General features: G+C 34.2%; 1 protein-coding gene across 9 annotated transcripts in view; it reads right to left on the minus strand.

Annotated features, from left to right (window-relative positions):
- The window catches only part of NLGN1 (neuroligin 1), an 824,073-nt gene that overhangs the window by 662,361 nt on the left and 144,877 nt on the right, over positions 1 to 16,835 (minus strand). For 3 of the 9 annotated variants that reach the window (XM_027061418.2, XM_027061417.2, XM_027061410.2), the window contains exon 1: positions 7,056 to 7,835. The exons of 2 other annotated variants lie outside the window; for them this stretch is intronic. The gene's annotated coding sequence lies outside the window, so the exon portion shown is untranslated. Of the gene's footprint in view, positions 1 to 7,055; positions 7,837 to 16,835 lie in introns of those variants that run through there. 4 more of the 9 variants (XM_027061415.2, XM_027061416.2, XM_027061420.2 and 1 more) reach the window with 4 other exon arrangements.

Below are 16,835 nucleotides of genomic sequence, written 5' to 3' on the forward strand. Positions count from 1 at the left end.
CCACCAACTCCTTTCACGTAAGGCACCAAACAACAATAATGGCTTCCTGCCACTCCTGACCTGGCTTAGAGCTCAACCGGTACCCCAAAGGGGAAAGCATATTACACTTGCAATCATCTTCAGATATTCACATCTTTTATTTTCCCTGCATATTACAGTTCTATTAGTACTGATAGTAACAAAATTAAAAACAATGCTCTATTCACGGGCCATTTGTGTAACAAAACATCAATGAATAGATATTTGCAAGAATTTAACATATACGTGGAACATAAGTTGCTAAATGAATCCATCATTTAAATGATTTCACCAATTAAATGATTTCACCAACTTTAATAAAATTGAATGGGGGGGTTAGAATTATGAAGTGTTAAAAAATGAAAAAAAAGTGTTTAAGATTATAACCAAAACACCAAACTTTACTGTATTTTAGATCTTATTGTCTATGGTCTAAGTGTTTGTAAGTGTTTGACTAATTTTTAGTCCTTCCGAAGTTCCTTGAGAGACCACATTTTCTTCATGGCAGAAAATAACTCTAATGTATTGTGGTAAATTACAACCAGAAATAATCCTATTATACTTGTAAGTCTTAATAATTTATCAAAATTAAAAACTATGTAAGAAATCATTACAAAGTTTCAATTATTATTTTTCTTTGATTAAAATTCAGTCCTTTTAAATATATTCCTTTCTACCTTTGGAATTTGCATATAACATCAAAATATCTGTCAATTCAAATAACAACTGATTTATGTTAAGGAAAAAATGGGAAAAATGAAGAGGCCATGTATTAAGCAAGAGGTTACATATTTAGTTGTCAACATTCAAGACTAGAACCCAGTGTCCTTACTCACTTAACAAATATTTATTGGTCACCAATACTGTGCCAGGTACAGCTTTGAAACACCAGACAAAAATCCTTGCCATCATAGAAGTTATACAGTTACTACTATATTATTTCAGTGTGTAATATATTTTGCCTTTGTATATTCAATAACTCCTCAGAAGTTACTACTTAAAGACCACAGCTCTCAATAATGAGAACTTTTGGTATCAGCTTCACAGCACCATACATATTTAGAACACTTGGCATTGTTAAAGAGGTAATGAAACTAGTGACTTTTTTACCCATAAGAAAAAGGATAGATAACACTGTCACTTGTGTGTAAAGTTTTAGACAGCTAAGTAATATAGATTTAAATTAAAAATGACAGATGCACTGACTTGAAACATGATGGTTACTGAAGTGAACCTTTATTCCTTGTAGTGTTATGGTTAACTATTAAATGGCTCAAGTACTATTTTTAGGTGTGGGAATATTGTGACAACTGTTGGTCAATGTCATATGCTACAATCATTATTTTCTTGGTTAATTCTATCATAAGAGGAATGGTTATCAGGGCACCTGGGTGGCTCAGTCAGTTAAGCGTTCTGACTCTTGATTTGGGCCCAGCTCATGATCTCATGGTTGTGAGATCAAGCCCTGAGTCTGATTCCATGCTGCTTAGGATTCTTTCTGCCCCTCCTCTGCTTGAACATTCACGCATGCACTCTCTCTCTCTCTTAAAAATAAATAAACATTAAAAAAAAAGAGGAGTGGGGGCACCTGAGTGGCTCAGTCGGTTGGGCGGCCGACTTCGGCTCAGGTCATGATCTCACGGTCCGTGAGTTCAAGCCCCGCATCAGGCTCTGTGCTGACGGCTCAGAGCCTGGAGCCTGCTTCCGATTCTGTGTCTCCCTCTCTCTCTGACCCTCCCCCCGTTCATGCTCTGTCTCTCTCTGTCTCAAAAGTAAATAAACGTTAAAAAAAATAAAAAAAAAAGAGGAGTGGTTATCTTATAGGAAAAATTTATACTAGTGACAAACCCCAGTTAGTTTTTATCAAATCAATATTCATTGATTTCATGAGGGACCTTGTTGAACTTCCAAGCAAAGTGAGTATTCCATATTACAGTATGAAAGTATTCACCATAACTCTTTTCTTTTAAAGTCAGCAGGAATTTTCAATTCACTTTAAAATGTTAACAATTAGGGGCGCCTGGGTGGCTCAGTCGGTTAAGCGTCCGACTTCAGCTCAGGTCATGATCTCGCGGTCTGTGAGTTCAAGCCCTGCATCGGGCTCTGTGCTGACTGCTCAGAGCCTGGAGCCTGTTTCGGATTCTGTGTCTCCCTCTCTCTCTGACCCTCCCCCATTCATGCTCTGTCTCTCTCTGTCTCAAAAATGCATAAATGTTAAAAAAATAAAAATAAAAAATAAAATAAAATGTTACAATTAATCTCTTTTCTCCTAAAAGGCAGCATTCACTGGGTGTGTTAAGGGAGGATAAAACTCCTATTACATTAAGTGATACCAAAGACCTATACAAAAGAATATTAGTATATCAGTTAGGCGTTTCAAAAAGGGAAGTTGAGGAACACATACAAGACCTTCATATCATTTCCTGACATCTTCACTCTTCCCAGAGTATAACTGTGTTATTTAGATATAGGCAAAATGTAAGAAAACCATATTCTAAGAAGATATTTGCCCAATATTCCATCTGCTCCCCAACTGCTGCCCTATCTGTCCCCACTGGCATTACCAAATAAACAAATATGGAGGCAAACAAATAAGTAGGTCTACTTATTTTCTAAATTATGCCAAAAATTAAACAGAATTATAGGTGCAGGTAAATCGATAAACAAGCAGTTCTCTTACTGAAGCACCACTTACAGCACACCCAAAGGGATGGCATGGGCTTCATCAGGTACCTCTAATTGCAGGCATATGTGGTATTAGAGAAGACGACTACAGAAAAAGAAAAGGTTACTGTGTGGCTCAACTCAAGAGAACTAGTATGTTTGAAAAGTGTGCCTGGCTACATAGTTAAAATACTAAACTAAATTGCTACAGAAACCAGAGAAAAGGGAAATCACTGTGAAAAAAGTATATATTCTTCCATTTCATATATCAAATCCAAGCTCATGAACTTAAAGGCAGGTCCTAAGATGTCAACTGTACTAAGTAGCTCTAGTCTCAGGCTGGACCCTTTATTTCCGGTGATGTTATCACTGTGGTTTCTGATTTTACATCTGTAGCAGTAACTTAACTTGCTTTTGTTCCAAAATGAATTTCATGCTCAACTTGTTTTTCTTAATTAAACTTCCTTTAGCAGTCCCTAATATGTGTATTATTAAAACTCATTAGTCCCATTCACGCTTGCCTGTCATTTTTTGGCTACACATTCATATATTGAAGTGTTCTGTTGCTATATATAGGAAGAAAATTAAATAATAAATATGGGGACTTGAACGTTTTATGAGTGTCAGGATGAGAGACTGCCTGCAAGGCCCATAAGGTTTCACACAAAAGAGGCATTACTGCTAAAGCTAACATGCTGACATGTCTCTGATCTATAAAGTCTGCAGTAATGGCAGCAGTAAAGCGTTTTGCCATTGACTAGAATTTCTCTTACATGCAATGGAAATAGGCACAGAAGAGATTGTACTGACTGTTATAAAACGAATTCGTATAAAATCCCCCAAAAGTTTAATGTCTAATGATTTCAAATGCCTGAAGTGATTTACTAGTTTTCTCTAACTTCAGTTAAGCTTAGAGTTGGCAGTCTTTCTCTTTCGTGTAGGTTTACTACCAAATAGGTGTTTTTTTTTTGGGGGGGGGGTGTAATTTAAAGGCAGAAATAATTCATATCCTTTTATAACAACATAGACATATTGTATATTGTTAATGTGATTCCATTAAAAACAAAGCCAAAACAAATTTGTTACTGTTAAGGAATCATTCTTCTTAGAAACAGTTGAGAATGTAGCTACCCCACAAGATTAACAGGTTAGCTACCTCAAAATATTTTCAGTTACCTTTTAAAAGGTATTAAGAAGGACACTCTAGATTCATCATGAATATTTGCGATTTTATCTTTTAAAAATTTTCTGGGCTTTGCAAATTTGAGATATTAAAACATTGAAATTTAAAATGAACTGAAACTTTTGTTGTGTTTTTACATTTCTTGAGAAAGCCAGAGATGGAATATTTGCATCTTTGGATGTCATATGTTAAATTTCAACAAATCATTAAAGAAGTATTTCCCTTTTCATTTTACTTTCAATTAAGAGTGTATAGCAATTTTCTTCTCAAAGATCGATTAATGTAGAATAGCATTTAACTGTATTTAATCATCTCAAAATCACAGAAGGAAGCTGCAGTAAATATCTTAACTCCCACTGAATGTACGGTCAATTAGAACAACACATGGGAGGCTTTTGAGGGACAGGTGAAGCTGTCCAGTGAATGCAGCATCAGTTTTTCCACAGTCATAAGCTTTGGGCAACCCAGTGCTATTTCTTATCACATATATCAGTCTCTGTGCTTCCAATTTTTTGGAAGGCTTCCATCCCTTCATCCCAAACTGCCACAGTTTGTGTTATTCTTCAGCAAAATTGGAACAGCTGATCAAGACCACCATGTTCTTTTTAACAATCACAACCCAAGATATGTGTTTGGATAAGGTAGAGCAAAATGTAATTAATTTTCTAAGTGAATGCTCGGGTTTTTCAATCGTTCTTACAGTGATCCACTCTATTAGTAGAGAGTATTTCTGTAACTGGATAACTTGCTCTTATTTATTGGCTACAGTTTTAAAAAATTTTGTTGTATGCAATTTTATTTTTATTTCCATCGCTGTTGACCTTCCAAAGTGGACCCACTACCTGCAAAGGTACTGAAGTTTGGTGCAGGAACTGCTTGTAGAAACCAAAGACTAGGCCAAAGTTTCCCCTTTTTCTTTTTCACTGATGAAAGGGAATAAAACAAGAGAGTAGAGGGTATTGATTACTCTTGACAGAGAAAAACATTGTCCAGCTATGACAAAGGCACTTTAGGTTGAGTCTTCTGCTTCAGCACCATGGTACGTGCCATGACCATCAGTTCAATGATTGTGAAATACACAAACCAACTTCTAAAAGAACCTATTTCTCACGTTTCATATTCTCCATCTACCTTTATATCAACATTACATTCTCTACTAGACTGAAAAGAAAAATTCCAGTTCATCACCCTTTAGCCTTCATTATTTATTTACTATCATCATTTATTATGTTATTTACTGGCTGTCTTTTTTATTAATTTAAACTTTGAAAAAATATGTTAACTATTATTGGGCTGTGTGGCTACAATCAGTGGCTACAATGTACCAATACACAGAACATCCATTCTTCTAGCTCACTCTGCACATGAACCATGTGACTGAGAGCTGCGTAAAAGAAAGGCAAATCTAGCCTCTCAGATATCTCCTTAAAACTAACAGTTGGGCTTATAAAAACGATACATACACATATATATATATATTGCTATTTTTGTCGCCTTTAGGCAAGCTTACACAAAATCTGCATAAATAGGAAATATTTAACTTTACCACCATAGAATCCATGGGGGACAAAGTTTTATATTTTGCTATTTCATCTTAAAAAAGAAAAAGGGAATGGCATTGTGCTTGTTTCAGAACTTAGATGTAACAAACACATAGACACACATAAAACCAGGAACAAAGTTTGGCAAGACTCCTCGTTTAATACCAGAATGTCTGATGTATTTGGGATTCCTGAAATAAGTAGTGGGATGATGAGTGCTTCAGATGACAGTGAAGAGTTGCCTTTCATGAGTTCACACATAATGGAGAGGCTTCAGTGCTAAAGCCATAAAGGTATCCACATCATATCATAACCTGTAAACAGAAACCCCTGAAAAAATATTTGGTGCTTTTCTTTAAAGATAAAACTGTACAAAAAAAAATTATTTTATATTTTAACAATTACCTATCTTCATTTTATTCTAATGTATTTGGATATCTGAAGGTTTAAAATTTAGTGAATTGGCCTTAAATAGGAAGAACCAACTAAAATTATAGTGCTGAGATGTCAGAAGGTATAAAGGGCTGGGGGATATTCATTAACCTGTTTAACATATCTATATCTATCTATCTACCTATCTATCTATATTTAAATGAATTACTTCTTTACATGTTATTGTTCTGAACCTATGTGTGTTCCAAAATTGGTTCAGAATAATATGCTTTACTGGATTCCAAAGCAACTTTTAGTTTCCGAAGTCAATTAATATTCACTCATTTGAGTGATTAATTTTAATTATATCTGCTGAAATTGATTTTCCTTCTGCAAATAATGATGATCTTTTCTTGAGAGCTAAAAAAATAAATTAAGATAATAAAAAGGGGGAAAAATCCTTGTATGTATTCAGCTGCAAGAAAATGTCTGGGAACGCGCGCGCACCGCTTAGTTGGAAAGAAAAGCCAGCGAGTGGCGAAGCAGCCAGGGCAGGGATGCATCAGAAATGCAGCCGGCTGCCTGGCGCACTCGCCAGTCGGGGCCCTCGGCATAAAGGCTGCAACGCCTTCCTGGACTCTTCCAACTCCAAGAAAGTTACCTCGGACTGTATTATGCAAAGTCGTGCAAGTGAATTACAAGACAACATGTGAGGCCAGTCACCCACCTCTGTGTCTACAGGATGCAGTGACCCTGTAACCCTTTAGCGTTCGGCTGAGAGAACGGGAAGGTGGGAGGGGAAAGGGAAAAAGGGAGGGAGGGAGGGAAAAGAAGATAATAGGAAAAGGGCCAATTCCCCCTGCAAAATTCCCCTAGAAGCCAAGCCAGCCGCCGAAGCCAAGGCTGAGGCAGCAGCGATTTCTACTTGGGTTTTCCTCCTGCACAAGCAGGTTTTCCAAGGCATCACTGCTACCTCTCTTTAAAGTATCACTAGGAGGAAAGCCCTGGATCCAAGAGGGATCTCCTAACTGAGAGGTTTTCAACGCAAAGTTGAGAGCTTGGGGGTTGTTTGGCTTCCCCTCCGACGCCACAAAATAAGGTTTTTAAGCTCGATCTGGGTAGCTCCCTAGCGATCCACCCCGAGATGCGCGACGTGGCTTTATTGCATACCCGCTTCTCTCCCCATTTTACTGGCACCGCGTCCGCAGCACCTACCGCGCAGCGGCACACAAACCCAGGCAGACAGCCCCCTCCCAACAAAAGACCCCCAAACTTACCCTCAGTAAGATAAATCCACAGAGGGAGCCCCCTCAACCTTCCCTAGTCCCCTTCCAATCATTCAAGGAGACAGTTTCTACAACACTTCGCCGTCAAATTTAAGCTGAATTGGTCAAAGTATTTATCAGCTTCTAGACGCTTTTTTTCTTTCTTTCTTTTCTTTCTTTTTTTTTTTTTGAATCTTGAGCACCGGTAATTCTTGTTTCAGAATTCAAGATGCTTCCTTTATTTATCTTTCTTCTTTAAGCAGCCGCAACCCCAGTTTCGCGCCCCCCCCCCCGTTTTTTTTTTTTTTATTCACCCACGGACACTTCCAAAACGTGTCGATTGATCCTTTTTTCTCTCCAGATGAAACCACGATCCAGAATCCTCGGGACCCAAAGCCACCTCCATGTAATTCCGACCATCAGGCAAGAAATACAAATGATCAAACAACGTTACTTCTTTCGGCTGCAATCAGATAATCCTACTAATCCAATAGATTTATCTCGATTGGAAATTGACCTCAAAAATGAATCCCTGGCGCTGATGTCCAGTAGAGCGATTTCGTAGCCCTGTTCGGGTGACCGAAGGAACTGTGGTTTCTTTCCTTCTTCTTCTTTTTAAAAAATCTTTTTGAATTCTGGGTGCACTGCTCGCAAAAAATGCCGAGGACCCTGGTTTTCCCCTAATATAGGTTTCTACTCCAAATCGGTGCAGGATGAAAAATGGTACAAAGATACCCCTAGTGGCTCGAAGTGATATTGCAGGGAATCTCACTTTTTTTTTTTTTAAACCCCTTCTCCTCACCTCTCCCCCCCCATCCCCCGCCCCCCACTAGATAACTGGCTGCTGTAGTAGTTAAATAAGAAGAAGGTGAACCGAGATTAACATGAATAGTATATGACTACTTGAAACATCGTCTGATCTCTCTTCTTTGTTTTACTTTAAAGACCGAATCTTCTGTGTGTCTATCTCCCCAGTATTGCATCTTTTTTTCAACAGAATTTTCCCCAATGGCATTTAGTAGCTAAAATGCCAGTTTGGAGCAGCTAGTGATTTCAAAGCAAATGTATTTGTTTCCTGAATAACTACAGATACCCAAAGAAACCTCAGTCTTCCTGAGATGCTGCTCTTTGGAAAAAACCTTAATGTTTTGTTTTCTTTAAAAGAATATGATTATGGATACATATTTTTTAGACAATCTCTTCTCATTTTGGACTTTTGATATTCATTCAGCAGAGCAGATGATGGATGCTGTAAGCCTATGGTCAAAGAGCAAGACCTAAGGGTCATTATATACTACTTCTCAATGTTTATCTGAACCTTGTGCAATTCAATGATCTCAAGATTACTACTAACATTTTTGACAGGTTTTAGAGAAAAAAGTGATGCAATCAATTTCAAGACTCCATTTTGGTAAGCAATACTTCACAAACTTCACTGTGCCTACCAAAGACCCAGGAATCTTTTCAAAATGAGGATTCTGTTTTGGTAGCATCAGAGAAGGAATGAGATTCTGCATTTCTAACAAGCCCTCTCACTACACTCTGATTATCAAGGATTAGTAAACTTCGGAAGTTTAATTCACTTTCATGAGTGGGTGCAATGGCTGCAAGGACTCCACCATCTTCATTCTTAACTAACTAAATAATCAAGTCTTTTTAGCATATGAGCTATTAAGGAGTCAAGAGATATTCTATTACTGGTTTTATTATTAATTGGCCATGTGACCTTGAGCAGTCACTTTTTGGCCCATGGCTAACTTATCTATTAAAATTAAAGAGTAAACCAAAATAAATGAACAAACATATCTGTTACTAGATGGGACACTCAATATTGTAAATTAATTTATAAAATTAATGTAATTATTATTAAAAGCCCACTATAATTTTTCATGGAACTTGAAAAGTGAATCTTAAAATGTGTTTGCAGGGTTAAAGGGTCAAGCTTGTCAATACGATTTTATATACAATACAATACAGTACAATACAATTAAGAACAAGGTATGGATAATTTCCATATAAACTTTTATGACTTAATATAAAATGCCAGTAATTGAGACAATGTAGCTTTGGTTCAGGAATAGAAATTAGTCCAATGGAAGAGAACAGAGGGCTCAGAAACAAATCCCTGAATTTATGGAAACTTGATAAATAACAGGTGGCATTAGAGAATAGTGAAGGAAAATGAATTATTCAGACAATATATTAGGCAAATGAAAAAATTATAATGCTAGCTTTCCAATTCACATCTAAATATGCATTTAAGGTAGGATAAAGGCTAAAGATACAGAGCAAAACTTAAAACCTTTTAAAGAGAAATAACTTTGTGATTTTGAGTAGACAAGAAGTGTTTATTAAACATTAAGACATCGAAAAGGAAGTCCAAAAGGAAAAATATTAATTTTGATATATTAAAATTAAAGATGTATGTATATCAAAAAATCCAAGGCATACACTGAGAGAAAAAATTTGCTATGCATATAACCAAAGAAGGACTAGTATTCTAGTACATAAAGCTTTCTTACAAACTTACAAAGAAAAAAAATATGATAGGAAAAAATGAGCCAGGAAGATGAACAGTCAATTGACAGAAGGGGATTTTCAATATCCAATAAACATTTGAAAAAGATACCCTAGTTATCAGTGAAATGGAAGCTAAAATGGTGAGATATAATTTCACAGGTATGAAATTGGCAAAAATGTGTAAATCCAGCAATATGAAAGATGGATGAGAATGTGGAGAAACCATGGGAGGTTTATAATAGGACAACTTCAGAGAGTTTAGAGACAGTTGAAGATTCTCATTTCCTAAAATCTAGTCTTTACTCCTGTGTACTTCTCTTCACATGTACAGAAAATATCCATTGCAGAATTACTTGAAGGAGAAAAAAAAAAGGAAAAGGAAAAAAATCTAAACACCTTTAGATAAATAAGTGGACAAGTAATTATGGAATAGTCACATACTGTGATACTTGAAGCAGAAAAAAAAATGCACTATAGCTATTTGAGTTAGCATGGATACCTCTCAAAAATGCGATGTGAAGCAGCCACAATAAATGTAGGCTGCAGAAAGATACTTGTGGGATGATACCATTTATGTATCAAGTTTTAAAACATGCAAAAACAATTATATATACATATATATATATATAATTTGAGCATATGTATATGTGACAAAAGTATATAAACATCCATGATAATGATAAACCTGAAATTCTTGGTAGAGGTTATCTCTGGGAAGAATGGAGGTTAATGACACTGGAAAGACATCACAGGGAACTTCAGCTGAATTTTACATGCTTCATTTCTCAGACTAAATCTTGAGTACACATGTGTTTATATTATATATAAATTGTTTGTATGTCTTAACTATTTCATTAAAAATGAAATATTTAAACTGGATGATTTCCATGAAGACTTGACAGTATTAGAATATTTTAAATTAGAACAAATATAATGTAGAAGTGAAAAATTAGTATGAGAGTCTAGAATTTAATAATGTGCTTTTTAAAAAACATCTGAAGTACTTACTATTTCTAGAAAGTGGAAATGGATCAATGTTTATTTATTTCTACCATAGGTATGAAAATTTCCAGCTGACAAGCAAAAACTACCACCTAAATGACAAAAATGTGGTTACGTACAAGGAAAATATAATCCTCAACTAGCTCCTTTTTGTATTTTCCTTTGATCTCACATAGAATAACCAGGCTCTGAAACTATGAAACAGGCAATCAATCAATGGATGTTCAATTCTGACCAGTTAACTAGGAACCATCAAAACCAGAGTATCCCTAAACCAAACTATAACATAATTCTTCCATAATATTTAAAATTACACATGTGAATTCAAACAGGGAGGCTTTGTTGATATGAAATATAAGAACTGGAAGTCTTGTTTCAAAATCATTAGACAGTATTTTTCATAATTCATACAAAACTGGAAGATATCATATCAAATATTAGGAAAGAATTTTTTAGAACCCAATGTTAGAAGTAAAAGTGAGTTAGATTAGCAGTTAATACCACTCAACTCACATTGAACTCAGTAAAGATACCTGGACAAATTATCAATCAATTTTCAACCATTCACAACAACATTCCTGAGCAACAGCCGAAGCAGCTTTGTAATAAAGAAAGAGAGAGGAGACAATTTAATATCCTTCAATGATAGAATGAATAAGGGGGAAGAGCAGATGTAGCATTTCCAAAATTTGGAGATGTTGACGTATTCTTTCAGCAACCACTTATGGAATACCTCCTGCAAACTGGACATAGTATAAAGTATTCCACAAGAGAGTTAACTTTAAAACAAGTAGCCACCACAAACCCTTAGTTAGCTATTGATAATTGATTCATTCATTCTAAATGGTTAATAGTTATTTTGAATTAATATTTCACCATCTATACTGAAAATGAGATATTAGACACTAATATAGAACTGAAGGTTCATTTTCAGTGTGTTTAAGTACAAACTGATGTGATGGCTTAGGGTAGTCAATGAAGGAGGAAGAATAAAACAAGAAGTAAAAGGATGAGGGTTGTAGAGGAAAGGAAAAGACTGAGGATAAAAATATTAATCAAACTCATTTCTCTCCCTGGTGATTTACTTTACAGACAACATAGAAACTTAATCTTTGGATCCCTCAGAGTACAAACGATTAGTGAATGAATGACTTAATGGACCAAAGTGTGAAGCTAGTTGGCACATGAAGAAAACAAATTTATTCTCTATATTGGATAAGCTTGCTAATATCTCTTCAGAAAATGAAATTAATAGAGTAGGGAAGTAAAAGACTACTGTGACTAACAACAATGGGAAATGAAAGGCCAAGATTGGCAAACTTGAGTGCCAATTGGAATATGGGATTCCAATTTGATGGTGTCACTAAGATTTCAGCTCTGCTAAAACTTATAGTAGGATTACAAATCTTATTTTGGTTTTTACACTTTAAACAAGCAAACAAAATGATTAATACCAAATGTATCATGTAAAGAAATGGCATAGTTCTACTAAAAACAGATGAGCAAGTGTTTAATTGTTGCTTTTAATACAAGAGTCATTATGAAAAGAGGGTTATGATATTTTTTAGATAATTGATATAACAGCACATCTTATGCGACCAAGTCAAATCAATTAAGTTCTGCCTGGTAGTTAACATTTTAAGATGCTATGGAATATTGGTGTTCTATGTCTGAAAAAAAATTAATCTTATAAAGTATTGTAAAACAGATTTTCTAAAGCAAGTCTTGGGAAAATATATTCTTCTACCATCTTCAGAATTCCCCTGATGTACCCTCATTTTACGTGCTTAAAACTTGAATCTAAATGAATGGCAACTGGAAATTATGAAAGACATAAAAATAAAAAGTATTGCAACATCACAGGCCTAACTACTGCAAAGGTAGCTGTTTATAAAGAGGTTCTCTCTACAGGGAAGAATGTGCTCAGGCAATTCTGCTTAATTAGAAAAGACTACTTAAAACACTTGACCGATACTGAATATTTCAGGTATGTATTGGGAGAACACACCTGCTTGAATGCTAAATTTACCAGATGTGTCTTTATATTTCATGGTTTGAAGACCTGTAATGCAAACCAAGGAAGTAATGATCAAGACTAGATATTTTAGGATGAGACTGTCAAATAGAGAAATGGGGCTTCATCAAGATTAGTTTGAGATTCTAAAACATATTTTCAAAGCTCAAGGGCTTAAGTCAGAAATAAATCTAGATTTTTGAAACAAATTTAAGTCAGTTTGAGCTGTTACAATTTCTAAATTTTGGTGACATTATGCTAATAATTAAGAATCTGTTTTGTTTCTTTTTGAAAGAGGTTTTTTAAATCTATGATTTATATTAAATTGGCACAATTATTCTTTACTTAAAAATATGTGAGTTCTCATCTTCAAAGATTTTGGCTGTTAACAGCTTACTACATTATTATTTTACACAGTATTTTAGAGTTTAGATTTTTATATTTTTGAAATTGAATAATATTTATATTATTATATAAATAATAACTTTATAGCAGATTCTCTATTTTAGCTGCTTTTGACTCCATCATACCATAGTTGATTTTAATCCATTGCAGTGTAGCCTAGAATTAAATTATATAAATGATCTTAAGTATTTCTTTAGTAGTGAATAAAACAACCAAAAAAACATCCTATTGTACATCATCCATTGAAATTTATTGTACAATATTACTTTATCTGAGTCAATGTTTCCAGTATTAGTAAAATTTACTATAAACTTTAACTCAATTATGGAAAAGTCACATGAAAATTAATGATTTGTATTTCAATCTAGAAAAGGAAAAATTTTGTTACATCCCAATGACATTACCATCTCATTGACTTCACATACATGGGTTGGGTACTCTTCCCTCTCTGGATAGGATTTTATGCTAATTACACAATTAGAAGTAAACACTGGCCTGGATTTTCATTATTGTTCAATTAGTGATTTAATGAGCATCATCTACCTGTCCGAAAATATTTAGTTTCATAATTTCCTAAAATATTAAATAAAGGAGACCTTTAAATCACATCTTCAAAAGGAATGATCTGTCAGTCTTTCTTCCTCTTTCTGCCTCACTCTTTCTCTCTCTCTCCCTATGTGTACATGTGTCTTCATGTCTTTCTCTTTCCCTCTGACTCTCTCTCTCTCTGAGAATCTCTGAACACATAAATCCACCTCCTTAGTTAATTTTTTTATCATTTGGAGAAAACTGGAAATCATGTCACAAATGTTCAAAAGGATGAATTTTCCTAAAATCATTTGTATTTGGTTTAGAGCTTGCTTTTTAATTACATATGAATAAAAATTATTTCTGATGACCTCGAAACAAAAAGTAGAGTGAACTAACCACATTAGAATGATATATTAAAAAGATGATTGTCAAACTATATTAACACTAAATGCATAAGTGGCTCAAACTTCCAACCATCCATTCTCAAAATCATGACTCTCAGCCTAAGCACTGGGTTTTTTTCTCTAAAAATTTCCCAAACCTTCTTAGAGTTAAGTATATTATTCAGAGAAAGTAATATTTAAAAAGTTCAAAGAAAGATTTGTTATGTCACCAAGTTGATAGATTACCAGAGTAGATAGTTTACATATTAACAGAAAATTTACCTATTATAAGATCAAACAAGAATATAATTCTTAACTATTTGTAATATATTAAGCCTACTTCACAGTTCACATCCTCATCATATATAAGTCTGATAAAAGATACATGTCTGAAATTAGTTTCACCATTAAAAATGGTTTTACCATTAAAAAATTAGTTTTACCATTAACTTATCATTAAAGCAAGCAGAGTACATTTGAACTGTGGCCCAAAGAAATGCAGTTTTATAGTCCATGTATAGACTCCACAGATCTCCTTTTGCTAAATAGAAAAAAAAACCTAAGAAAGCAAATGACTAAAATAACCAAGGTCACATTGAGGTCAATAACATTGTTAGATGAGAAACCACTGCACCATGCCACTTTAGATTTGTTTTTCCTTTGGTTCTTGGTATTAAAGTGTCATTGTTATTAAAGTATTTGACCACAACCAAGCTTCAAAAATTGCATATTAACAGGTCAAAAAGCACAACATTAGATATGCTCAATATAGTTAGCAGAATAATGGCCCTCCAAAGATGTCCACATTTTAATCTGTGGAATCTATGGATATGTTACCTCACGTGACATGAAGGACTTTGCAAATATGATTAAGTTAAGGATCTTGAAATGGGCCCAATGTAATCACAAGGTGCCTTATAAAAGGAAGGCAGAAAATTTTGAGCCAGAGAAATAACAGAAGCAGAAATCAGAGACAGATAAAGAGAGAGAAAGAGATTTGAGGATGCTATACTGTTGCTTTAGAAGAAGGAAGAAAGGGCTATAAGCCCAGGAATGCGCGCAGCCTCTAGGAGTCGGATAGTCAAGGAAACGGATTCTCCTCTAGAGCCTTCTAAAAGGAACGCAGCCCTTGACAACCCACTTTGGACTTCTGACTTGCTAAACTGCAAGTTGACAAATTTCTATTGTCTTAAACCACTAAAGTTGTGGTAAATTGTTACAGCAGCAATAGGAAGCTAATACACTTAACCAAAAATATGTATTAAAATTATTCTGAGAATAATCATTTCTGCCCAATAAAAACATAATACATGCTACATATGCAATATAAGATTTTCTAGTATATACTTTTAAAAAGAAGCAGCTGAAATTAAATTTACTAATATATTTTCTTTAGCCCAATATATAAAAATATAATCATTTTCATATGTAATCACTATTGAAAATTATTAATAAACCATTTTATAATTTTTGTAAAAGTTTTCCAAATCAAATGTATATATTGGATATCTAGTATCTACAGCACATCTCATTTTAGACTAAGTCCACTTCAAGAGCTCAGTTGCCATATATGACAAGTGACTACCATATTGGGTAGCACAGCTTTAAACTATAAGAAACAAATTAAAAAGAAAAATCCATATATTATTCTATAGATTCTATAGATTATTCTAATATTCAACAATATAGACTGAGAATCACAAAGGCATCTAAAGAAATCAGGATGGTTGTACAGGCAGTTTTCTAATAACCATGTGCTTGAGAACTGTATTTCAAAAGGGAGATCAGAAAAGGAGCAAAAACAAAAGAATAATGTGAGAGAAGAGTATGATCACTTAATGACACTGAGTTGTCTGATGTTTGTGAAAAATGCTAAGGATAACAGAAAAGAAATTTCTCTGGTATTTTCAAAGCAAAAAGATAAACCAAGTAAAAGATAAGAATGACATTGCTTGGGGCCAACTATGTAATATGAACAAATGACCAAGAGAAAAGCAAAACTATTAAACCACAGCTTCCAATTTCTCCACAGAGAAGAATGATGTTTGAACTGGAAAAGAGTTTGATGGTGAGAAAATGATAAGAAAGCCTGAAGGTGATTTAAATTAGTTTTAAGATTCCAGGTCCAAATCAGTTACCTAACAGGATACTAAAAATACTTGAAGATGTGTTTTTGGAATGAATATCTAATATCTTTGAGTCACCATGGAAAAATGCCATGAAAACTGTTAACTGTCCTGGTTTTCAAATAGAATTCCAGAAACTGACATTTACTATTCTTGACATTAACTGAAATTCTAGAACTCATGCTCACATGTGTTCACTAAGTATATGACAAAAAGAATAAAATCTTATTAGAGTTATTGGAATGGCAGATCAAAAATGTGGTTTGAATTGTTTATCTTGACTTCATGCAAGGCCTTTTATTAAAAAACACCACTCATAATTTTCTACTGGACAAAATTATGAAGTATAGGCTGAATGATGTAGTTGAGTAAATCTTTTGAAAGTTGAACAATCATTCTTCTGTAGCATCCATTGAATGTTCTTTGATGTCTACTTCTTTTTTCCCTTTTTGAGAGTTAAAATTTCTAAAAGAATTTGTTTTGTAATCAGGCCTTTCCATTAAACAAATTAGTCTAGTGATGGGTATGAATGAGATGCTATAGTAGGAGATGGACTTAGACCATGGACTTTTAAATAGATTACTTAAAACCATTAACTATTTTGGGAATTATACTTTTCAATGATGCTTTTCCAAATTATTTATTAATAGGAGTTTGATATAAAGCATTTAAATAGTAAATTTTAAATTGAATTTTAATTCAATTTAATCAGATTTTGACATCTAGATCCTCTGTGTATCCTCCATTGCAACATAGAAACCAAAGTCTCCTTATTTTTAATTTACTCACTGATATAACTATTTCTATTTAA

Source organism: Acinonyx jubatus, chromosome C2, assembly GCF_027475565.1.
Source record: "Acinonyx jubatus isolate Ajub_Pintada_27869175 chromosome C2, VMU_Ajub_asm_v1.0, whole genome shotgun sequence".
Classification (NCBI taxonomy): Eukaryota; Metazoa; Chordata; class Mammalia; order Carnivora; family Felidae; genus Acinonyx; species Acinonyx jubatus.